The sequence below is a fragment of the Phyllostomus hastatus genome, unplaced genomic scaffold, assembly GCF_019186645.2.
Source record: "Phyllostomus hastatus isolate PE091 unplaced genomic scaffold, TTU_PhHast_1.1 phas_scaffold_28, whole genome shotgun sequence".
Taxonomy (NCBI): Eukaryota; Metazoa; Chordata; class Mammalia; order Chiroptera; family Phyllostomidae; genus Phyllostomus; species Phyllostomus hastatus.
The window spans coordinates 12,348,637-12,374,042 of record NW_025334022.1 but is presented as its reverse complement, the minus strand read 5'-3'; positions in this window follow the sequence as shown (position 1 = coordinate 12,374,042).

Genomic DNA, 25,406 nt, shown 5'->3' with positions numbered 1-25,406 from the left:
GGAGGATGTCAGATTATCACCCCAGTAGTTGATTATCTGTCTGACTAATTCGGAGCAACTGAAGTATACACTTTCTACCAGTTTTCTTCCTCTGGATAGTTACCAGTAGCAATAGAAAGATAGAATTTGGACACCACCCTTCAAGCTTGTTGTTTCTTTCTTGTTCTATTATTCATAAAGCCCCCAGTTTCACTCTAATAAGATCCTGTTGTGAGTCTGCTCTTTTGAACCACCTAAAGAAAGAGATATGTGAAAAATTTGTCACAGGCCAGTTGTAGGACTTGGAGTGCAGAGGAAAAACAGTCTTCTTTTTTTAAAAAAGACTGTGTTATATTTTAATTCTGCTAGTCAAATGCCTTCCTTTTTGGAAATCTTGCACCTTTTCAGTTCATGCTGAGGTGACACAGTTGTAAATTTACTGAGTTTCATGTAGAAAGGTATCTGGGAAGGGTGGACTTTAAGTGAGCTTGTTTGTTTGCTCAATATGAGTGCCAAGATTCAACAAATTTGCTGAAGCTTCTTACTAACTGCTTGTGCATTTAATTGCAGTTAATTTTTGTCAGGCTTTATTTAGATACTTTTGGCTACAGTTTAAGAATAACCCCATAATTGTCAAACATAAATTCAAGAAGAGCCACAAAGAGAATTTTAGGAGGAGGCAGAGATGTTTAATGTGAAGAGATGTGCAGATAGTTCCTCCCTGTAAGTCTGAAGAGAAAAATTTTGAACTGAATTATTGAAAAGAAATGGCAACAGCTAGGTAGGTGGAGATATGACCTCAACATTCTTGAAGATAAATCTCGGGATATTAGAGTAGGTACAAGGAAAGTAGGAAAGGCTAGTATTTCAGGTTGTGGTGTGCAGTGGTCAGTCTAGGTGCTACAGCATCAGTACAAATTGTCTTTTGCATTGGGGCAACTGTTGATGATTGACTATATGAGGCATCATAAGGCAGGCACAATTCTATTACAATGACCACCATTCATTCCTATGAAACACTGTAATGATGCTAGACCAGGATTTAATGATGTTTTTAATAATAAAAGAAAAATTGCATGATCCACACTTTCCTCTGATTCTAGCCCATGCAATAATCACTGCCTGTAAGTGAAGGATTTGTTTAGTAATAATATAAAAGGTTACATAAAAATAATGTTTGTAATTGTCTTCTGGAGTATTGAGATTGTTTCCCATACTGCAGAATGGTAGAAGGGGAATATTAATGAGAAAGAAGTTTGAGGGGACAGAAATGGTGAAAGCACTTTTGGAAAGAAGAAAAGGCAGACTGAATCCTATGGGCTTTTGGCTAGGGAGTGGCTCTGGTCCTGAGAAGGGACCCTGAAGTTGCATACTACAATGGCCTGTATGTGGGATATTTCATATCTATCATAGCTTGTCCTTGTCATAATCAAACTTTATCATTTTGAAAATGAAAAACCAAAGAATAATGAGGCAAATGCGAGTCAGTTTTTTCAAGTACACATGATGAATTTAATTAGTTCATATCTTTTGATTCCCAGCATTTAGCATGATCCTATTGGACTATAGTGCCCCCAAATGGACATGTACCAAAAGAAGATGGGTCTTACTCAAGTGCAAAAAAATCAGAAGATCAACTGGACTTAACATGGATGTCAAAGTACTTTTTGTTTTTTAAGTTTTTAAGTTGTTAAGTGATGGGAACAAAACATGTTGAAAGTATTAGAAGATATCTTCTGCCTTGAGAACTTGATTTTTATGTATCTTGAGCACTGAATCATCCTAGTGTGGTGTAATAGAAAGGCATAGGATGTAAGTACTCATTTCTTTACTTAGCATTAATGTGTTACATAACTTTTCCAGCCAGTTTCCTCATCTATAAAATGAAGATAACAATACCTAATTTGTAGTGCTAGGATTTGTGAGGATTAAAAGAGATAATGCATGTAAAGCACCTTATACAGTGTTTGGCATATAGAAATAGTTCAAAAATGTTCATTAATCTTTCCTTTTCCACTCGTACAGTGTCTAGTGTACTTAGGTTGAGTCAGAAATGATGGCTGTAAAGAGTTCTCCAAATTCAGTTAAAGCCCTTTGGGCCATTTGTAGAATGGCCCATCTCTCTGTAAGTGAGCATTTCCCCAAATATGGGTTTCAGTATACATTCAAATGTGTTTTTGCTCACTTAGCAAAACCCCAGCCCACAAAAACTTTATCTTTAAGACTCCTTTTTCCTCTTCCTCATCATCTTAGACCGCAGAAGAAAGCACTGAATTTTATAGGCAGCTATGCAATTCAGCATGAAAGTCCACCATAGCTGGGAGTTTTGCTTTTCCTTCAGACAGAGTTTCTTAGCATCTGAACTATTGATGTTTTCAGCTGGATACTTCTTTGTCATGGGGATGAGTGGATGCTGTTCCATGCACTGCAGGATGTTTAGCTGCATCCCTGACCTTTATAAACTAGGGCAGCCACTGTGGAAAACAGTGTGGAATTTCCTCAAAAACTAAAAAGGGAACTGCCTTTTGATTCAGTGATTCCACTGCTGGGAATATACCCTAAACATCCCAAATCACCAATTCAAAAGAACTTATGCACCCCTATGTTCATAGCAGTGCCAGTCACAATAGCCAAGTACTGGAAACAGCCTAACTGCCCATCAATAGTTGAGTGGATCAAAAAACTGTGATATATTTACACAATGGGATACTATGCAGCAGAAAGAAAGAAGGAACTCCTTCCTTTTGTGACAGCATGGTTGAAACTGGAGAATATTATGCTAAGTGAAATAAGCCAGGCAGTGAAAGACAAATACCATATTATCACTCCTATAAGAGAAATCTAATGAACAAAATAATCTAATGAATAAAATAGAACCATAAGCATAGAAACATGAAACAGACTGACAGTGACCAGACGGGAGTTGGGAGTAATGGTGGAAATAATGTGAAGGGACTAGTTAAAGAGCATGTATGAATGACCCATAGACATGGACAACAGTGTGGGAATTGACTGTGGGAGTGGGGTTTAATATGGGCAGGGGAGGACAAAGGGAGAGAAATTGGGACAACTGTAATAGAATAACAATTTCAAAAATCTTTAAAAATGAACAACGATGAGTGTGGGGAAGAATTGCTCAGGCAGAGGAACAGTTTAGATTTTGAAAGAGAACTTATTTCATTATTTTATTTTATTTTTATGTCAGTTTTACTTGTATTTATTTTATTTTTAAATTATTTTATTGTTGTTCAAGTACAGTTGTCTCCATTCTCTCCCCACCCTCTCCTCCATCCTACCCACCCCACCTCCCACCCTCAATCCCACCCCCTTTTGACTTTGTCCATGGGTCCTTTATACATGTTCCTTGACATCATTACCCATTCTTTCCCCTGTTATCCCCCTCCCCTGTCTGCTCTGGTTACTATCAATTTGTTCTTTATTTCAGTGTCTCTGGTTCTATTTTGCTTCCTTGTTTGTTATATTAATTAGGTTCCACTGATAGGTGAGATTATATGGTATTTGTTTTTCATAGTCTGGCTTATTTCACTTAGCATAATGCTCTCCAGTTACATTCATGCTGTTGTGAAGGCTAGGAGCTACTTTTTTCTTTCTATCACAGTTTTTTGATCCACTTATACCTTGATGGGAACATAGGTTGCTTCTAGCCCTTGGCTATTGTAAATTGTGCTGCTATGAACATAAGGCTGCATAGGTTCTCCTGAATTGGTGTTTCAGGATTCTTAGGGTATGATCCCAGCAGTGGAATTGCCAATTCAAAAGGAAATTCAATTTTTAATTTTTTGAGGAAATTCCATACTGTTTCCCACAGTGGCTGCAACAGTCTGCATTCCCACCAATGATGTACTAGCGTTCCCTTTTTTTTTTTTCACATACTCTCCATTACTTGTTGTTTATTGATTTGTTTATGATGGCCATTCTGACTGGTGTGAAGTGGTATCTCACTGTGGTTTTAATTTGCATCTCTCTGATGGCTAGTGATGCTAAGCATCCTTTCACATGTTTCTTGGCCTTCTGTATGTCCTCCTTGGAGAAGTGTCTTCAGGTCCTTTGCCCATTTTTAAATTTGGTTGTGTGCCTTCCTGGAGTGGAGACATGTGAGTTTTCTATATATTTTGGAGATCAAACCTTTGTCCGAGGTACCATTGGCAAATATATTTTCCCATATGGTTGGTTCCTTTTTCATTTTGCTGATGTTTTCTTTAGCTCTGCAGAGCATTTTATTTTGATGAATTCCCACTTGTTTATTTTTTCTTTTATGTCCCTTGCTCTAGGGGACATATCAGTGAAAATATTGCTGTGTGGAGTACCTGAGATTTCCTGCCTATGTTCTCCTCTAGGACTTTTATGGTGTTAAAACTTATATTTAAGTCTTTTATCCATCTTGACTTTATTTCTGTTTATGGTGTAAGTTGGCAGTCGAGTTTCATGCTTTTGCATGTAGCTGCCCAGGTCTCCCAACACCGTTTGTTGAAGAGGCTATTTTTACTGCATTTTATGTTTCTGCCCCTTTGTATAATTATTAGAGGTTAATTGACCATAGAGGCTTTTGAAAGTTGATCCTGCCTTGCAACTATGGAATAATCCACACTTGATCATGGTGCATATTCCTTTTTAAATACTACTTTATTCTATTTGTTAATATTTTGCTAAAGACTTTTGTCCTTTTATTGATGGGGGATATTGGTCTGTAGTTTCTTTTTTCTTCCTTCTTTCCTTCTTTCCATCTTTGTTTCTTTTCTTACTGTCTTTGTAATGTTTTTGATATCAGGGTAATACTAGTTTCCTAAAATGAAGTATTTCCTCCTTCTCTCTTTTCTGGAATTGATGTTAATTCTTCCTAATGGTTTGGCAGAATTCTCTTGTGAAACCATCTGGAGAAATTAGTGTGATTCAGCCTAGTTTTCTTCATAATGATTTTTTTTTAAAGTTTTGGTCACTGAGGTCCTTTATTAAATTCTTAAAATGGGTGTTTCATTGTAATTTTATATCAATTCCAATATCTAAGGTGTTTCACTTAGTGGTACTATCAAACACCTTCCACTTAAGAACTATTGGAAGAATTGTATCCACAATCCTGTGCCCTGTTGGAGGACACACTGGGACAGGCATATTTGGGAGTCATTCTAGTATAATCCAAGGGCTCAAGTTTTCTCTTGATCCCTTCTCCCACAGTTGTCTGGACAGCACATGGCTTTAGATTCACTCTCTTAGGCTTGTTTACACAGTGAAACAGACACTATAGAAAAGTTAATCAATCCGAAATTTAGAAACAAATGAAACTGGGGAGGAGGGGTAGTATAGGGAACCAAATTCCAGAATTTAAAATTGCCATGAAACACTTTCCTCCTGCCCTTGCCAAGCTGTATTCAGAATGTAGAACAGAGTGTTTTGTTTAACATTGGTATTATAGTTGGAAAGAGTCAGGTAAAGATCAAGGAAAACAATTTATACTGGCAATTTGTCTCTTTTAAAAATCCTCCCTTTATCTAATGATTAGTGACATTGAGCATCTTTCCATATGTCTATTGGTTATCTGTATGTCCTCTTTGGAGAAGTTTCTGTTTAGGTCCTTTGCCCATTTTTAAATTGGATTGTTTGTTATTTGGTGTTGAGTTGTGTGAGTTACATGCAAGTTTTGTATGTTAACCTCTTATCAGATATATCATTGGTGAATATGTTCTTCCATTCAGTGGGTTGTCTTTTTATTTTGTTGATGGTTTCTTTTGCTATAAAAACCTTTTTTAGTTTGATTTGGTCCATTTGTTTATTTTTCCTTTGTTTTCCTTGCCTGAGGAGATATGTCAGAAAATGTAGTACTAAGAGAAATGTCTGAGTTTTACTGCCTTTCTTTTCTTCTAAAAGTTTTGTGGTTTTGAGTCTCACATTTAATTTTAATACATTTTGGGTTTATTTTTATATATGGTGTAAGAAGATGGTCTACTTTGATTTTCTGCATGTACCTGTCTGATTTTTCCAACACCATTTATTGAAATTAGACTAGTTAATTCATTTTTCCATTTGTTTACATTTCTAATGTAATTATTGTATATTCTTGCCTCTTTTTTCAAATATTAATCAACCATATAGGCATGGGTTTATTTCTGGGCTGTCTATTCTGTTCCATTGATATTTATTTCTGTTTTTATACCAGTTCCATGCTGTTTTGATTACTATGGCCTTGTGTTATAGTTTGATATCAGGTAGCACAATTCCTCAAAACTTTTTTTCTATCAAGACTGCTGTGGCTTTTTGGGCCTTTCATGGTTCCATTCATAAAAGTAATTTTTCAATTATTTGTTGAATTCTATGAAATATGTCATTTGCATTGCTTTGGATAGTATGGACTGTTTAACAATGTTAATTCTTCCTATCATAACTAAAACAACAAACAAGTGTTGGCAAGGATGTTGAGATAAGGGAAACTTCATGCACTGTCAGTGGGAATGCAGATTGGTGCAGCCACTATGGAAAACAGTATAAAAAAGCCTTCAAAAAATTAAAGATAGAATTGCCAATGATGTAGCCATTCCACTTCCAGGTATAGATCCAAAGAAACCCAAAACACTAATTCAAAAGAATACATATACCCCTATGTTCATTGCATTGTTATTTATAATAGCCAAACTATGGAAGCAACTCAAATGCCCATTAATAGGCAAGTAGATAAAAAAGCTGTGATACGTATATACAATGAAATATTACTCAGACATAAAAAGAATGAAATATAATTAGTGACAGCATGGATGGTATTACACTAAATCAAATAAGTCAGTCAGGGAAAGACCAATACCATATTATTTCACTTATATGTGGAATCTAAAGAACAATATAAACAAATAAAGAAAACAGAAAGAGTTTCATACATACAGAGAGCAGACTGATAGTTGTCAGAGGGGAGGGGTTTAGGGGTACTGGGTTAAAAAGGTGAAGGGTTTGAGAAATGCAGATTGGTAGTTAAAAATTATCATGGGATGTAAAGTACAGCATAGGAAACATAGCCAATAATGTTGTAATAACTATGTATGGTGCCAATTTGGTACTTGAAATATCAAAGGAAACACTTTGCAAAGTATGTGTTTGTCTAACCACTATCTTGTACACCTGAAACTAATATAAAATAATATTGAACTAACTGTAATTAAAAAGAATTAAATATAAATTAAAAAGGAACACTAATTGTCAATTTTCTCCTTTGCTATTATTTCAAATTACAAAACTAATCACTGTGAAAAAAATTCAACAATGTAAAAGCATATAATATGAAAAGTGAATTTATCTCCTAGTTTTTCTGCCCTTTTGTAGCATAGAGGTGTGACCAGAACCCTGGGCAGAGGGGAGAGATGCCCAAGAGAGGTAGGGAAGTCCCAAGGTGGCAGATTTAAATCACAACTGAAACTGCATGACAGGCTTCCATACCCCAGGGAAGGGTAAACTACTAACCTGGTTTGTGACACAGCTTTCACAGGGCCTGCATGGTATGAAAAGGTCACAACACATGTATATCATGAAGGTGAGCATGGTGATGCCCTGTACTGGATAGAGACACTGTGCAGACTGATACGTGTGGTGGATGCCAGCTGAGATTGACTGGGAATTTGGACACCCTCACAGCATGTAGGATTTTTGGGGTGAAAGATTTAAAATGGAGGGTGCATAGAAACTCGTCCCTTTTTTGCTTTCTCCTCACTCCACCCAGTCCAGGGCACAGGTCATTCACTGGACCTGGTGGACATTGGGCCCCACTTGTGGCTCCTGCCTTCTCTTGTTTGCATGGTCAGGAGAGCAGAATCATGTGGGATGTGTGCCCCAGCAGGGCTGGGCCCACAGATGCTGCATCCCTGTGCCACATGGTGCATAAGTCCTGGACTGTTGCCATTTTCTACCTTTGAGAGCAGCGCACAGACACATGGATCAGGAAATTTTGCTGGCTCCAGGGGCATGAGCAACCTTGAATGCTGGAGGCATGCAGATGAGGCCCTTACACGATTGGCTATGGTGATCCGGCAGTGCACCCTGGCCCTGGGAGAGGAAGAAAGCTGTGGTGTGGCAATGGAGACACCAGCTCCACAAATGTGCATTCTAGAGAGAAAGAGAGCCTGAAGCTGGAGAGATGGAGATCTGTTTGTGTATCAGCCTTATACTTCAAAAGGGTAGGTAAGGATGGAGGCGGGTGTATCTCTGGGCATAGATTTGGATTTCAGTCTTTTGCAGAACAAGGGGATTTCTGTATTTTGCAGAAGAGAATGAGTTGGAGTTGGGGAGCCCTCACTCCCCCAAATTGGGCATCCTGTTAATAAAAACCTTTTTCCTTCTCCACCAATTATTGTATTATACTTTTGTGCTGAATCCCCTTTTGTTCAGTAACATTTTCTCTTCTTTTTTCCTGTCCCTCTAAGGTTCCAACATCATGTTGAGCTTGCCCATAATCCCATTTCCTTGTTCTTCTTCCACATCCCTTTCCATAAAAGTTATAAACAATTTTCAAAGTACCAGAAGAAGAATCATCCACTCAGGAGTAAATAGTTAACATTTCAATGTACAAAATAAAACAATTTTCAAAATAAACCAAAGATTTAAAAGATCTAAGGCTACTTTTGTTTTCATAAAACACAGGTTAGTAAGTACTTGCTGCACAAACTGCCTTGATGTACTACCCACCTTCTCCCTGAGCAAATGACCTTGCCAACAACAGCTCTACACTCGTCTATTTACAGCATCAGGCTAGACCATGCCGTTTTCACACTAACCTAACCACATAAAACTATTTCTGATGAAATCTGTAACATCTTTCTTAAATAATATATTCTTAGCTCTTGTTAAGTTATAATTTGAGGCAGAGTATTATTGTGTGAAAGACTGCTAATAAGATGGTTTGGGCAGTAAACTCTGAGGAAGAGAACTTTTCTAACTTTACTCCCTCCCCCATTAGCTGGCATTTAAAGCAGGATAGTTCTGAATGGCCAATCATTTGTGTAAGGCATTCCTTTGTTTCTTTACTTCCCAGGTAAAGGAGTTGGAATATTTCTGTTAAGAAAACATGCTTCAGGCTTTGGAATCAGTTATAGTCATCCTATTAGCCACGTACATAAATAGCAAAGATAAAGTGTTTTGGCTTGTGGACTATGAAGCCATACTTCCTGCCTGCCTGCCTGCCTGCCTACCTTTCAATCCCCCAAACTGCCATTTACTAGCTGTATGATGTTTGACAAGGTGGCAAACTTCAGTGTGCATCAATTTGTTCACTGGTGAAATGGTGATGATTATGGCAGTATGCGCCTCAGAGGGTTCTTGTATTACATGAGTTAATATATGAAAAGCACTAAGAACAGTGTTCAGCACACAATACGTCTCATAAATTTTATAGTGATCACATTAAAATATCTGGTAATTTATTTGGCAAAGGAACCAAAAACTTTCTATATGGTCATGGCTTACATGAAATATAATAGTGTAAGACAGTTATTCATTGGGAAAGAAAGGATCAGAGGCCATTATCCCACACACCCAGAAAAAAAGGGTAAAGGTTTCAGCAATTACTAAATTATTTACTGTCTCCTTATAATATTCTATTAATTTTTACCATCTTTACTCTATTTGACCATTTGCATGGCTATAGTAAAGACTGAATTCCTGGCAATGGAGCTGATGAAAACAGGCATGAAAGAATATTTCTAACTCCTTTCTGAGGCAACTTGGCTTATAAGTGGATCTCATTTCTGTAATATGAAAAAATGTTATATTGGCAGTAAAAACATTTTGCTTTCCAACAGTCTCTCTCTTAATTTATATTAACCAAAGGCCCTATAAGCCAAAGCTGCTCTTAAGTAAGAAGATTTCAACCTATCTCCCACTTCAATTTTAAGACCTTCTCCCCAGTACATTCATCCATTAAACTAACATGCCTTCTAATTCCCTCAGACTGGCAGGTACTTCTTATGTTGTTTTAATCTTAATTCAGTCTGGGCTCATGGGTAATGACCCTTTCACTATCATGTTCAATTTCCTGAGTTCATCAACATTTTAATTTACATCCCTCTGTCACTCTTGATCCCTGGATCAGTTTTCTCTGCTGTTGATCTAAAGGGGTTCCCACTTACAGCCAATATGGAGGCATAGGTAGACACACTGTGCCTCCTCACACAACCAAAATATGGACAACAACAATTTAGAAACAGAATAACAACCAGAACTGACAGAAAATTGAACTGTATGGAAGTCAGACAACCAAGAAGTTAAACTAGATGCATTCATCCAGACTGGTAGGAGGGGCGGAGTCGGGAAGCCTGGTGGAGAGAGGTCACGCAGCACAAAGAGCAATGGGACCGGGTGTGTAAGATCACAGTGGGCAGACATTGGGTGCACAAGCAGTGGCTGTCAAACCCTGACTGAGGGGTGGCAACTGGCAGACCCAGCAAGGCAGCGATTGTGAAGCAAGGCACTGCGCACAACCCAGGGTCCCAGCACTGGGAAATAGAGCCTTGGAGCACTGATTGAAAATACCTTGGGGGTTGAGGAACAGGGAGAGACTCCCAGCCCCACAGGAGATGTCGTTGGAAAGACCCATAGGGTGCACAAGCCCACCCACATGGAAATCAGCACCAGAAAGGTGCAGTTTGCTTGGGGGAAGTGACAAAATGGACTGAAATTGGCAGAGAGCGGAGCAAGCACCATTGTTCCCTCTGGGACCGTGTCCCCACATACAGCATCATAACCCAGTGACTGGATTGCCCTGCCCTGGTAAACACCTAAGGCTCTGCCCCTCATACGTAACAGGCACGACCAGACCAAAGAGAGAGAGAGAGAGAGAGAGAGAGAGAGAGAGAGAGAGAGAGAGAGAGAGAGAGAGAGAGAGATGGCTCAAAGAGAAGAACACATAAAATCCCCAGAAGCCATCCTTTTAAGCGACTAAGAGATTAAGTGGCTGGGGAGTGGGACGAGGAGAGAGGGGGAAAAGTTACAGAGAATAAGTAGCATAGACGGTAGGTAGAAAATATTCAGGGGGAGGGCAAGAATAGTATGGGAAATGTAGAAGGTAAAGAACTTATGACACATGGACATGAACTAGAGGGGGGAATGTCGATGTGAGAGGGTGTGCAGGGTGGAGGGGTATGGAGGGGGGTAATGGGACAGCTGTAATAGCATAATCAATAAAATATTGAAAAAAAATAAATGGGTTCCCAGACTTGCTACTGCTGCAGTTGCTTCCACTGGAGAATATCCTGACTACAGGAGGCTCGGGGGCTTCATTTATTCATTCATGAGCCCAAAGTTTAGCTTTGTTCTTTCTCCCATCCTACAAAGATTTTACTTAGTCCTAGTCATCTCCCTGTGCTGTGGAACAGAACACTTGGGGTTTCACAAATGAAAAATACCTCCCTCTTAAGAAAGCATTATGATGATGTGCATAACTTGAACCAAGTGCAGTGCTACTGAATTAGGTGCACCTTGACTGACATTAAAAACACATGCAAAATTTTGCACCCATTCTTCTACCTTAGCTCTATGTGAAATACTATTTTTGGGATATAACCTATATTAGTATAGCTTTGGGTTATTTCACTCATTTGCTTTCCTGAAATTCATGTGATATCTGGGAGCCTTAGAGACAAACAGCATGAATGATAAAATGATTTTTCCAAGATTAGAGATAAATTGTCCCCCAGTGCAGTGGAGAGGGGTAAGAAAGAAAGGAAGTGGTAAGAGCAGAAATTTCAGAGAGGAAATGAATGCAGGTTGTGTCAAGGTGGATGAGGCTCTGAACAATCTTATAGAGTTTCTGTGCATTGGCATGGGGAGTAGAAAGCATCTGACAGAGGTTTTAAGGCTAAAGGGGCCATCATACAAGAATGAGGGCCTTAAAGCAGCAATCTCCAAGAGCAGATAGCACACACTTGTGTGTCCTAAGACTGAAGGACCAAATGTCCACCTCCTACCAGCCTTTTTACTCCCCTTTCTTTTTAATCACTAGAATTTAAACACAACATTGTTAAAAGGGAGTAATTCACAGATTATGAGAATTGCATTTCTGCCACCTTAGGGGAATAATAGGCTCACAATAGAAATTAGATTAATTATATATTAAAAATTTAAAGCAGATTGTTTTAAAAAATAGTGATGTTTGCACACTCAATTCTATTAAAGGATTGCACACCCAAAGTGTGTGAGCACAGCTTTTTGGTAGAGCTACCTCTGCTAATTAACAATTTGCAATAAATTCTAATAACCTTATTTTCCTAAAATAGAACACCATACAACAAAATACCTATAAAGACTGAAAGTGAAGGAATGGAAAAAATATTCCAAGCAAATGGACAGGGGAAAAATGCTGGGGTAAAATACTTATACTAGATAAAATAGATTTCAAAACAAAGGACATAAAAGAGACACAGAAGGTCATTTCATTATTCTAAAGGAAAGAATCCACTAGGAAGCTGTAAACATTATAAACATATATGCAACCAACATAGGAGCACCTAAATATATACGTAAAATCTTGGAGGACTTCAAGAAAGATATAGAAAGCAACACACTCTTGGTAGAGGATTTTCACAAATCACTGTCAACAATGAACAGATCTTTTAAACAAAGAATCAAACAAAATATTGTGGCACTGAATGACATGCTAGATGAAATTGGCTTAACTGATATAGACAGAAACTTTCACCCCAAAGAAGAAAAATATCAGGGTTTTTTTTTCAAATGCACATGAAACATTTCCAAAGATAGATGACATAATAGGACACAAAGCAAGCCTCAAAAAATTAATGAAAAACAAAAGTCTGCAAATAAGACTACTTTACCCAGAAGGGCTCTCAATTAAAATGGAAGATGGAATAAGGATTTTCCCAGACAAAAGCAGACTTAAAGAATACACCTCCACCAAACCAGCACTGCAAGGTGTGCCAAAGGTACTGATTTAAGAAGAGGACAGAAAAGAGTAAGAGACAGGAACACAGGTACAAAGGGGGGAAATGAATAAGTACTAATCAATAATAACCTTAAATATTAATAGATTAAATGCTCCAATCAAAAGACATAGGGTAGCTGAATGGATAAGAAAACATGACCTGCACATATGCTGTCCACAAGAGACCAACCTCAGAACAAAAGACCTACACAGACTGAAAGTGAAGGGTAAAAATATATATATTCAAAGCAAATGGGCAGGAAAAAAGAGTCTGGGGTAGCAATACTTATATTAGACAAAATAGACTTCAAAACAAAGGTCATAACAGAGACACAAAGAACACCTCATAATACTCAAGGAAAGAATCCATCAAAACACATAAACATTATAAACATATGCACTCAACATAAGACATTCAAATATATAAGGAAAATATTGGAGGAACTTCAAGAAGGATATAAACAGCAAAACACTTGTACAAAGGGATTCTAACAGCACACTGTCAAAAATGGATAGATCTTCCAGACAAAATATCAACAAGGATATTGCAGCATTAAAACATGCTCTAGCCCCGTTGGTGTGGCTCAATGGATTGACTGCTGGCCTCCAAGCAAAAAAAAAAAAAAAATGCTCCAGATCAAATGGACTTAACTGATTATATATAACATTCATTCCCACAGAGCAAAGTAAACACTACTTTCAAATACACATGGACAATTTTCAAAGAAATGATAGAACACAGAACAAGCCTGAAAAAAAATTCAAGAAAATTGAAATTAAATTAAGCATTTTCTTTAAAAAAATTTTCTTAGAGACTTCTGACTAAGATGGAGGCATAGGTAGACACACTGTGCCTCCTTGCACAACAAAATTAAGGACAACAATTAGAAATAAAAAAACAACCAGTACTGACAGAAAATTGAACTGTATGGAAGTCTGACAACCAAGGAGTTAAAGTAGATACATTCATCCAGACCGGTAGGAAGGGCGGACTTGGTCAGACGGGCAGAGAGGGGTCACGGCAAAAAAAAGTGGTGGCTGGTGAACCCCAGGTGCACAAAGCAGAAGCAGGCAGACCCAGCGAGGAGGCAGATTGTGGAGGGGCATGGCCCACAAGGTGGTTAGCTGACCAGGAGGTCCCACAATCGCACACAGATAAACCAGGCAAAAATGGGGAGTGAGACAGATGGTGCAACCCAGGGCTCCAACATGGGGAAATAAAGCCTCAAATCACTGATTGAAAATACCTGTGGGGGTTGAGGTGCTGGGAGGGACTCCCAGCCTTACAGGAGAGTTTGTTGGAGAGACCCACAGGGTCCTAGAAAGTACACAAACCCACCCACATGGGAATCAGCACCAGGAGGGACCAGTTTGCTTGGGGGAAATGGCGTAAGTGACTGAAATCCAGCAGACAGTGGAGCAAACACCATTGTACCCTCTCAGACCCCTCCCCTACATACAGCATCACAATCCAGCAACTAGGTTGCCCCACCCCAGTGAACACCTAAGGCTCCACCTATCACTATCTAACAGGCACGTCAAGACAGGTCCGAACGAAAGAACAGATCAAAGCTCCAGAAAAATACAAATAAGCAACGAAAAGATAGTTAACCTATCACATGCACAGTTAAAAGCACTGGCGATCAGGGTGCTTATAGAATTGGTTGAATTTGGTCACAAATTAGATGAAAAAATGAAGGCTACACTAAGTGAAATAAAGGAAAATGTACAGGGAACCAATAGTGATGGGAAGGAAGATGGGTCTCACATCAATGGAGTGGACCAGAAGGAAATAAGAAACAATCAAACAGAAAAGAATGAAGAAATAAGAATTTTAAAAAATGAGGAGATGCTTAGGAACCTTCAGGACATCTTTAAATGTTCCAACATCCAAATTATAGGGGTACTAGAAGGGGAAGAGGAAGAGCAACAAGTGGAAAATTTACTTGAAAAAATAATAAAGGAGAACTTCCCCAACCTGGTAAAGGAAATAGATTTCCAGGAAGTCCAGGAAGTCCAGAGAGTCCCAAAGAAGTTGGACCCAAGGAACAACACACCAAGGCACATCATAATTACATTACCCAAGATTAAGATGAAGGAGAGAATCCTAAAAGTAGCAAGAGATAAGGAGACAGTCACCTACAAAGGAGTTCCCTTCAGAGTGTCAGCTGATTTCTCAAAAGAGACCTTGCAGGCAAGAAGGGGCTGGAAAGAAGTATTCCAAGTCATGAAAGGCAAGGACCTACATCCAAGATTGCTCTATCCAGCAAAGCTTTCATTTAGAATGGAAGGGCAGATAAAGTACTTCCCAGATAAGGTCAAGTTAAAGGAGTTCATCATCACCAAGCCCTTATTATATGAAACGTTAAAAGGACTAATCTAAGAAAAAGAAGATAAAAAACATGTACAGTAAAATGACAGCAAACACAATTATTAACAACCACACCTAAAACAAAAACAAAAGCAACCTAAGCAAACACATAGAACAGGAAGAGAACCACAGAAATGGAGATCACATGGAGGGTTAGCAACAGGGGAGTGGGAAGAGGAGAGAGGGAGAAAAGGTACGGAGAATAAGTAGCGTAGATGGTAGGGAGAGAATATTCAGGGGGAGGGCAAGAATAGTATGGGAAATGTAGAAGCCAAAGAACTTATATGTACAACCCATGGACATGAACTAAAGGGGGGAAATGTGGGTGGGAGAGGGTGTGCAGGGTGGAGGGGAATGAAGGGGTGGGGAATGGGACAACTGTAATAGCATAATCAATAAAATATATTTAAAAAACAAAAACAAAACAAATTTTTGCAATCCCCCCAAATTTGTAATTGTTTTATTCTTGTTCAAGTACAGTTATCTGCATTTTTCCCCACCACTCTCCCCAACCCCGGCCACCCATACCTCCCTCCCCTGCTCCCACCCCACTTGGGTTTGTATGTGTGTCCTTTATTGTTGTTCCTGAAAAGCCTTCCCCGTTCCCCCTCATTGTTCCATTCCACCTCCCCTCTAGTTACTGTCAGTTTGTTCTTAATTTCAATGTCTCTGATTATATTTTCCTTGCTTGTTTGTTGTGTTGGTTAGGCTGGAATTAAAGGTGAGATCACATAGCGTTTTTCCCTCACCACTTGGCTTATTTCACTTAGCATCATGCTTTCCAGTTCCATCCATGCTGTCCCAAAGGGTAGGAGCTCCTTTCTTTCTGCTGCATAGTGTTCCATTGTGTCAATGTACCATAGTTTTTTGATCCATTCGTTTACTGAAGGGCACTTAGGTTGCTTCTAGCATTTGAATATTGTAAATTGTGCTGCTGTAAACATTGGGGTGCATAAGTTCTTTTGAATTGGTGTTTCAGGGTTTTTAGGATATAACACAGCAGTGGAATTGCTGGATCAAAAGGCAGTTCCATTTTTAGTTTTCTGAGGAAATTGTATACTGTTTTCCACAGTGGCTGTGCCAGTCTGCATTCCCACTAACAGTGCAGTAGAGTTCTCTTCTCTCCACATCCTCTCCAATAATTGTGGTTTGTTGATTTGTTTATGAAGGTCTTTCTGAACAGCGTGAAGTGGTAACTCATTGTGTTCTTACTTTGCATCTCTCTGATGGCTAGTGATGCTGAGCATCTTTTCATATGTCTCTGGGCCTCTGTATGTCCTTTTTGGAGAAGCATCTGTTCAAGTCTTTTGCACATTTTAATTGGGTTTGTTGTCTTCCTGTAGTGGAGTCATGTGAATTCTTTATATATTTTGGAGATCAAATATTTGTCCTAGGTATCATTGACAAATATATTTTCCCATGCAGTTGGTTCTGTTTTCAGTTTAATGCTGTTTTCTTTAGCCATGCAGAAGCTTTTTATTTTCATGAGATGCCATTTGTTTATTCTTTCCTTTGTGTCCCTTGATCTAGGGGACATATCAGTTCAAATGTTACTGCATGGAATATCTGAGATTTTCCTGCCTATATTCTCCTCTAGGACTTTAATGCTGTCATCACTTTTATTTAAGTCTTTTATCCACGTCGATTTTATTTTTGTGTATGGTGTAAGTGGGTGATCAAGTTTCATTTTTTTTGCATGTAGCTGTCCAGCTCCCCCAACACCATTTGTTAAAGAGGCTATTTTTACTCCATTTTATGCTTGTGTGTCCCTTTTGTCAAGTATTAACTGACCATAGAGACTTGGGTTTATTTCTGGGCTCTCTATTCAGTTCCATTGGTGGATGTGTTGTTCTTATGCCAGTACCAGACTATTTTGATTAAACAATGGCCTTACAATACAGTTTGATATTAGGCACTGTGACCCCTTCTACTTTGTTCTTCTTTCCCAAAATAGCTGTAGTCATTTAAGGTTCCATATAAATTTCTGAAATGTGTGTTCTTTTTCTGTGAAATATGTAATTGGTATTTTAGTGGGGATTGTGTTGAATACATAAATTGCTTTGGGTAGTATGGGCATTTTGATTATGTTAATTCCTCCAATCCATGAACATGGTGCATCCTTCCATTTGTTTGTGTCTTCCTTAATTTTTTTCTTCAGTGTTGTGTAGTTTTCTGAGTATAGGTCTTTTACCTCTTTGGTTAGGTTTATTCCAAGGTACTTTATTTTTCTTGTTGCTATATCAAATGGGATTTTTTTTTCTTGATTTCTGATCTTGCTTATTTTCTTCCTTATAGTAGGTCTGGGCTGTCTTTGCTTTTCCTCCAGTTCTTATAGGTGTAGGGTTAGGTTGTTTATTTGAAATGCTTCTATTGTTTTTAAAAGATCAGTGCTTAACCCCTTAGATATGGAGCCCTCTGAAATGTTTCTATCATTTTTAGATAGTCTTGTAGATCTTTACACTTCCCTTTCAAGACTGCCTTTGCTGTGTCATATAAGTTTTGGACTGTTGTGAGTTCATTTTCACTTGTTTCCAGAAACTTTGATTTCTTGCTTGATCTCATTCTTAACCCATTCATTGTTCAATAGCCTGCTATTCAATCTCCTTGAGTTTGAGTGGTTTTGTGTTGTTTTCTTTGGGATTCATTTCCAGTTTCAGGGCCTTGTGGTCTGAGAAGATGTTTTCTATGATTTCAATTTTTTTGAGTTTGTTGAGGCTTGTTTTGTGTCCTATCATTTGGTATATCTTTGAAAATGTTCCATGTGCATTTGAAAAGAATGCATATTTTGCTTCTTTGGGATGAAAGTTTATATATATATATACACACACACACACACACACACACACACACACACACACACACACCGGTATATATATATATATATATATATATATATATATATATATATATATCAGTATAGTATATATATGTACTGGTATATATATATACCAGTGAAGTCAATTTGATCTAGGACAGTGTTCAATGCTATAATATCTTTGTTGATATTTTGTGTGGAAGATCCTTTCATTTTTCATAGTCGGGTGTTGAAATCCCCTACTACAATTGTGTTGCAGTCAGTATCCTTCTTGAATTCCTCCAAGACTTTCCTTATGTATTTGGGTGCTCCTATGTTGTGTGCATGTATTTTTATAAAGTTTATGTCTTCTTGATGAATTCTTCCCTTGAGTATCATTAAGTGACCTTCTGGGTCCCTCTTTGTGGTCCTTATTTTGAAATCTATTTTGTCTGGTATGAGTATTGGTACTATGGCTTTTTTTGTTCTTCTTGTCCATTCGCTTGGAATATTTTTGCCATCCCTTCACTTTCAGTCTGTGTAGGTCAGTCTGTGCTCAGAATTTTTATTCTGAGGTGGGGCTCTTTATAGGCAGGATGTTGTGGGTCATCATTTCTTACCCTTTCAACTATTCGATGTCTTTTGATTGTAGCATTTAATCCTTTTACGTATAAAGTTATTATTGGTAGGTACTTATTCATTGCCATTTTACTTCCTTCATGCCTGTGTTCCTCTCTCTCACTTTTTCTTCCTTTTCTTAAAGCAAACGCTTCAGCATGTCTTGCATTGCTGGTTTCATGGAGGTGTATTCTTTGAGCCTTATTTTGTCTGGAAAACTCCTTATTTTGCCTTCCATTTTAACTGAGAGCCTTGCTGGATAGAGTAGCCTTGGTTGCAGGCCTTTGTTTTCCACTACTTTGAGTATTCATGCTATCCTCTTCTGGCTTGGAGCGTTTCCATTCAGAAGTCAGCTCCTAGTCTTATTGGGGCTTCCTTGTATGTTACTTCCTGTTTTTCCCTTGCTGCCTTTAGGATTCTCTCTTTGTCTTGGAATTTTGCCATTTTAATTATGATTTGTCTTGGAGTGGGCCTCTTTGGGTTCCTCTTGATTGGGACTCTATGTGTTTCCTGGATTTGTGTGACATTTTGCCCTTGTCCACCATCGGGAAGACTGTCTCAAGCTCGCTGTGAACCTGGAACGGGTGTGGCGAGGTGCTTAGGGCAATCCTAGACCCCAAATTTCAAAAGTTTGAGGGAAGGGCGCCCCCTTTTACGATTCCCAGGGAGGGTGCAGTGAATCCCAAAAAGTTGCAGGCGCCTCCTGAAATCATAGAGCTGGAATCCTGCAGGACCCCGGAGTCTGGAAGAACGTGGAAGTGAGATCCAGAGAGCCAGTGTGCTCAGGAACTCCCAGGGTACAGCAAGTCTGTATTCTGACAGACTTGCTGAGATTTGGGCTGGGGGAGAGAGAAGCATTTCAAAGGTCCCTCAGTCAGCTGAAGCCAGCAAGATCAGAAAAACTGGTCTGGCCAGTTAGAAACCAACAAGAGGTTTTTTGTTGTTGTTGTTGTTGTTTTGTTGTTGTTGTTTGTTTTCTTTTCTTTTTTTCTCTCTTTTGTGTTTTGTTTGGTTTCGTTTGGTTTGGTTTGCGTTGGTTTGGTTTGGTTTTTGTGGCTGTTGTTAGTTGACTAATTTTATCTTGTGTTTTATGTGACATTTTATTTTTCAATTCTTATTATTTTTATCTCACAATCCCTGATGTTTCTCTTCCATTCATCCTAATATTATTCTTTCCACTCCAAATTTATCTCTCCTGCACTACATCTTCTGCTTTTCTTTCCTTTTTTTTATCTTGCAAGTTACTGAAAATTTGTATTATCTTTTTCTCACTTTTCCGACATTTTTTATTTTAATATTATTTTGGTATTCTTTTTCTTTCTGTATAATCTTCTTTGCTTGGCTGGTTATACTGTCATTGAATAGGTTCCCCCTGGTATCTCAGTTATAAGGTGTTGATAAGTTACTATCCTTCATCTGTGTTCCAGTAATACACCTCTCAAGGTTCTATACTCTTTATTCTTGTTATCTAAACCTCATCGATTCTGCCACAAGCCTGTCACTTTACTATTACTGTTAGTAAGACCTAGTCTATACAATTGTAAATACTTCTCAATACCCATACCTGATCTCAGCCCACTTTGCAATTTTCTGAACTATACTATTGTGGGGGTTGTCTCTATTCTTTTACACACTACTCCTATATACTAATCTTTAATCCAACCCTACCTTAGAATCTGACCTCCCACAGCCTCACAGCTTTTTAGATCCAACTAACAATCCCCTTGTCCCCAATAAGAGTCTTACCTTCTTTCCACCCTGTCTAAAACGTGGATAGTGGCGTGGAGGATCATGGTTAACACTATAAGGAGCCAAAGGATAACCCATTTCTTCTCTACTGGCTGCTAATGTAAGTATCATAGTATACTGTCTTGCTGTCTTAAACCATTTTGCCTTACTCCTCCAACTGATCCCAAAAAAGAGTAGGGGGTAGCTGTGAACACCAGGATAGACGAAGGAGATTGCACCACTGAATCTCACAAATATTCTACCACAGAAGTTCACACCATAATTACAGGGAATCAGAACAGATCAAATTAACAAACAAGGAGAAAAAGGAAGAAACACACGAACAATGAGAAAACAAAGAATCAACCCCCAAATGAAGGGAAACGCGGAAGCCTCAGGAAAAATGCTAAATGAAATAGAGGAAACTCAACTATCAGACAGTGAGTTCAAAACAATGATTACCAGGAAGTTCAATGAACTCACATTGAGTTTTCAGAAATTAGAGGGAAACTACATCAAACTCACTGCAAACTATATAAACATGAAAAAGGAAATAGAAACTCTCAACAAAGGTCAAGAGGAAACGAAGAATACAATTTCTGAATTGAAGAACACAGTAGAAGGAATGAAAAGCAGGATCAATGAAATAGAAGATCGGATTAGCGAGCTGGAGGACAAAGTAGAAAGCATCCAGAAAGATCAAGAAAAGGAAAAGAGACCCAGAAAGAATGAAGAGGGATTAAGAGAAATGCAAGACAATATGAAACATAATAATATCTGTATAATAGGGATACCAGAAGGAGAAGAAGAAGAGCAAGGGATCGAAAACCTAGTTGAACAAGTAATGAAGGAGAACTTCCCTAATTTGACGAGACAAAAAGTCACACAAATCCAGGAAACACAGAGAGCCCCAATCAAGAGGAACCCAAAGAGGCCCACCTCAAGACACATCATACTTAAAATGGCAAAATTTCAAGACAAAGAGAGAATCTTAAAGGCAGCAAGGGAGAAAAAGGAAGTAACATACAAGGGAGCCCCAATAAGGCTAAGAGCTGACTTCTCAATGGAAACACTTCAAGCCAGAAGAGAATGGCAAGAAATACTCCAGGTAATGAGAACCAGAGGTCTGCAACCAAGGCTGCTATATCCAGGAAGGTTCTCGATCAAGATAGAAGGCCAAATAAGAAGGTTCCCAGACAAAAGAAGTCTAAAAGAATACACGGCAACCAAACCAGCTCTGCAAGAGATCCTAAAAGGACTGCTTTAAGGAAGGGAAGGAAAAGAGAGAGAGAGAGAGAGAGAGAGAGAGAGAGAGAGAGAGAGAGAGAGGAACACACGTACATAAAAGAAAATGAATAAGTACCTATCAATAATAACCTTAAACGTAAATGGATTAAATGCTCCAATCAAAAGACACAGAATAGCTGAATGGATAAGAAAAAATGACCCACATCTGCTGTCTACAAGAGACCCACCTCAGGATAAAAGACCTACACAGGCTGAAAGTGAAGGGCTGGAAACAAATCTTCCAAGCAAATGGACAGGAAAAACAAGCCGGGGTAGCAATACTCATATCAGACAAAATAGACTTCCAAAAAAGGGCCATAAAAAGAGACCCAGAAGGTCACTTCATAATACTCAAGGGAAGAATCCATCAAGAAGACATAAATATTGTAAATATATATGCACCCAACATAGGAGCACCAAAATACATAAAGAACATCTTAGAGGACTTCAAGAAAGATATGGACAGCAACACAATTATAGTGGGAGATTTTAACACCCCACTATCAAAAATGGACAGATCTTCTAAACAAAATATCAACAAAGATATTGTGGCATTGAAAAATACCCTTGAGGAAATGGACTTTACTGATATATACATAGCCCTCCATCCAAAAGAAGCTAAATATACATTCTTTTCAAATGTACACGGAACATTCTCAAAGATAGACCACATGATAGGACACAAAACAAGCCTCAAGAATTTCAAGAAAATTGAAATCATACCAAGCATTTTCTCAGACCACAAGGGACTGAAGCTAGAAACCAACCCCAAGGAAAAAAAAACAAAAACACTCAAAATCATGGAGATTAAAGAGCATGCCATTAAACAATGAATGGGTCAAGAATGACATTAGGGAAGAAATCAAAACGTTTCTGGAAACAAATGAAAATGAACTCACAACAACCAAAAACTTATGGGACAACGTGAAGGCAGTCCTGAGAGGGAAGTTCATAGTGATACAGGCCCACCTAAAAAGGTTAGAAACATTCCAAACAAACAACCTAACCCTATGTCTACAGGAACTCGGGGAACAACAACAAAGGCAGCCCAGACCAAGCAGAAGGAAGGAAATAACCAAGATCAGAGCAGAATTAAATGACATAGAGACTAAAAGCACAATTCTAAGGATCAATGAATACAGGAGCTGCTTCTTTGAATAGATAAACAAAATCGACAAGCCTTTAAGCAGACTCATCAAGAAAAACAGAGAGAAGACCCAAATAAACACATTCAGAAATGAAAGAAGAGAGATCACAACTGATATCACAGAAACACAAAGGATTGTAAGAAATTACTTTGAAGAACTATGAAGACCTATATGCCAAGAAATTTGAAAACCTAGGTGAAATGGACAAATTTCTAGAAAAATATAATCTTCCAAAATTCAATGAAAAAGAAGCAGGAAGCCTGAACAGACCAATAACAACAAAAGAAATTGAAGCAGTAATCAAAAAACTCCCAAAACACAAAAGCCCTGGACCAGATTGTTTCACAGGAGAATTCTACAAAGCATTTAAGGAAGAGCTAACCCCTGTCCTTCACAGAGTATTCCAAAAAATGCAAAAAGATGGGAGTCTCCCAAACTCTTTTTATGAGGCCAACATTATCCTAATTCCAAAACCACATAAAGGCACAACAAAGAAAGAAAACTTCAGGCCAATATTGCTCACAAACATACATGCTAAAATCATCAACAAAATGTTTAGACACCGCATCCAGCAATGCAATTAAAAGATCATACACCATGATCAAATGGGATTCATTCCAGGGATGCAACGATGGTTCAATATTCACAAGTCAGTAAATGTAATACATCACATAAACAAAAGCAAAGACAAAAACCACATGATTATATCAATTGATGCAGAAAAAGCATTTGACAAGGTACAGCATCCATTCATGATAAAAACACTCAGCAAAGTGGGAATAGAGGGAACATTCCTCAACATAATAAAGGCCATATATGAGAGACCTACGGCCAGCATCATACTCAATGGGCAAAAATTAAAATCTTTTCCACTAAGATCAGGAACAAGGCAAGGCTGTCCACTTTCACCACTTCTATTCCATATAGTCCTGGAAGTTTTAGCCACAGCAATCAGACAAGACAAAGAAATAAAAGGCATTCAAATCGGAAAGGAGGAAACAAAACTGTCACTGTTTGCAGATGACATTACAGTGTACATGGAAAATCCTATAGACTCTACCAAAAAACTGCTTGACCTAATAAATGAATTTGGCAAAACAGTGGGATACAAAGTCAATATCCAGAAATGAAAGGCATTTCTGTACACCAACAATGAAACTGCAGAAGCAGAGATCAAGGAAAAAATTCCATTTGAAATAGCAAAAAGAAAAATAAAATATCTAGGAATAAACCTAACCAAAGAGGTAAAAACCTGTATTCAGGAAACTATGCAACACTGAATAAAGAAATCAAGGAGACACAAACAAATGGAAACATATACCTTGTTCATGGATTGGAAGAATTAATATCATCAAAATGTCCATACTACCCAAAGCAATTTACACATTCAATGCAATTCCTATTAAAGTACCAATTGCATATTTCACAGACATAGAACAAACACTTCAAAAATTTATATGGAATTATAAATGACCCCGAATAGCTGCTGCAATTTTGAGAAAGAAGTAAAAAGTTGGAGGGATCACCATATCTGATATGAAACTGTTTTACAAGTCCACTGTAATCAAAACAGCCTGATACTGGCATAAGAACATAGACCAGTGGAATAGAACAGAGAGCCCAGAAATAAACCCAAGTCTCTATGGTCAATTAATATTTGATAAAGTGGGTAGAAGTATAAAACAGACTAAAAATAACCTCTTCAACAAATGGTAATGGGAGATCTGGACAGCTACATGCAAAAAAAAAAAAAAAAGGAAAGAAAGAAAAGAAGCTTGAGCATCAACTTACACCATACACAAAAGTAAATTCAAGGTGGATAAGAAACTGAAATATAAGTCATGATACCATAAAAGTCCTGGGGGTAAACAAAGCAAGAAAATCTCAGACATTTGACACAGCAATATTTTCAGCAATATGTCCCCCAGAGCAAGGGACATAAAGGGAAGAATAAACAAATGGGATCTCATAAAAACAAAAGGCTTCTGCATGGCTAAAGAAAACAGCATTAAAATGAAAAGAGAACCAACTGTATGGGAAAACATATCTGCCAATGACACATCAGACAAGGGTTTGATCTCCAAAATATATAAAGAAGTCACATGATTCCACTCCAGGAAGACAGAGAACACAATTAAAACACAGGCAAAGACTTCTGGCCAAGATGGAGGTGTAGGTGGACAATCTGTGCCTCCTTGCACAAGCAAAATTAAGGACAACAAATATTTAGAAACAAAAAAACCCCAACCAGAACAGACAGAAAATTGAACTGTACAGAAGTCTGACAACCATTCATCCAGACTGGTAAGAGGGGCAGAGTCAGCGGCTGGTGGAGAGGGGTCACAGCAGGAAAAAGCGGTGCCTGGCAGACCCCAGGCAAACAGGTGGTGGCTAGCAACCCCTGGTGTCAGACCCCAGGCATGGGGAGGTAAAGAGCAGCCCCAGTGAGGCATACAAGGCAGCTGGTTGTCCACAGGCACACATGTGCACACAGATAAACCAGGTGAAAACGGACAGCGAGGTAAACTGCACAACCTAGGGATGCAGCACTGG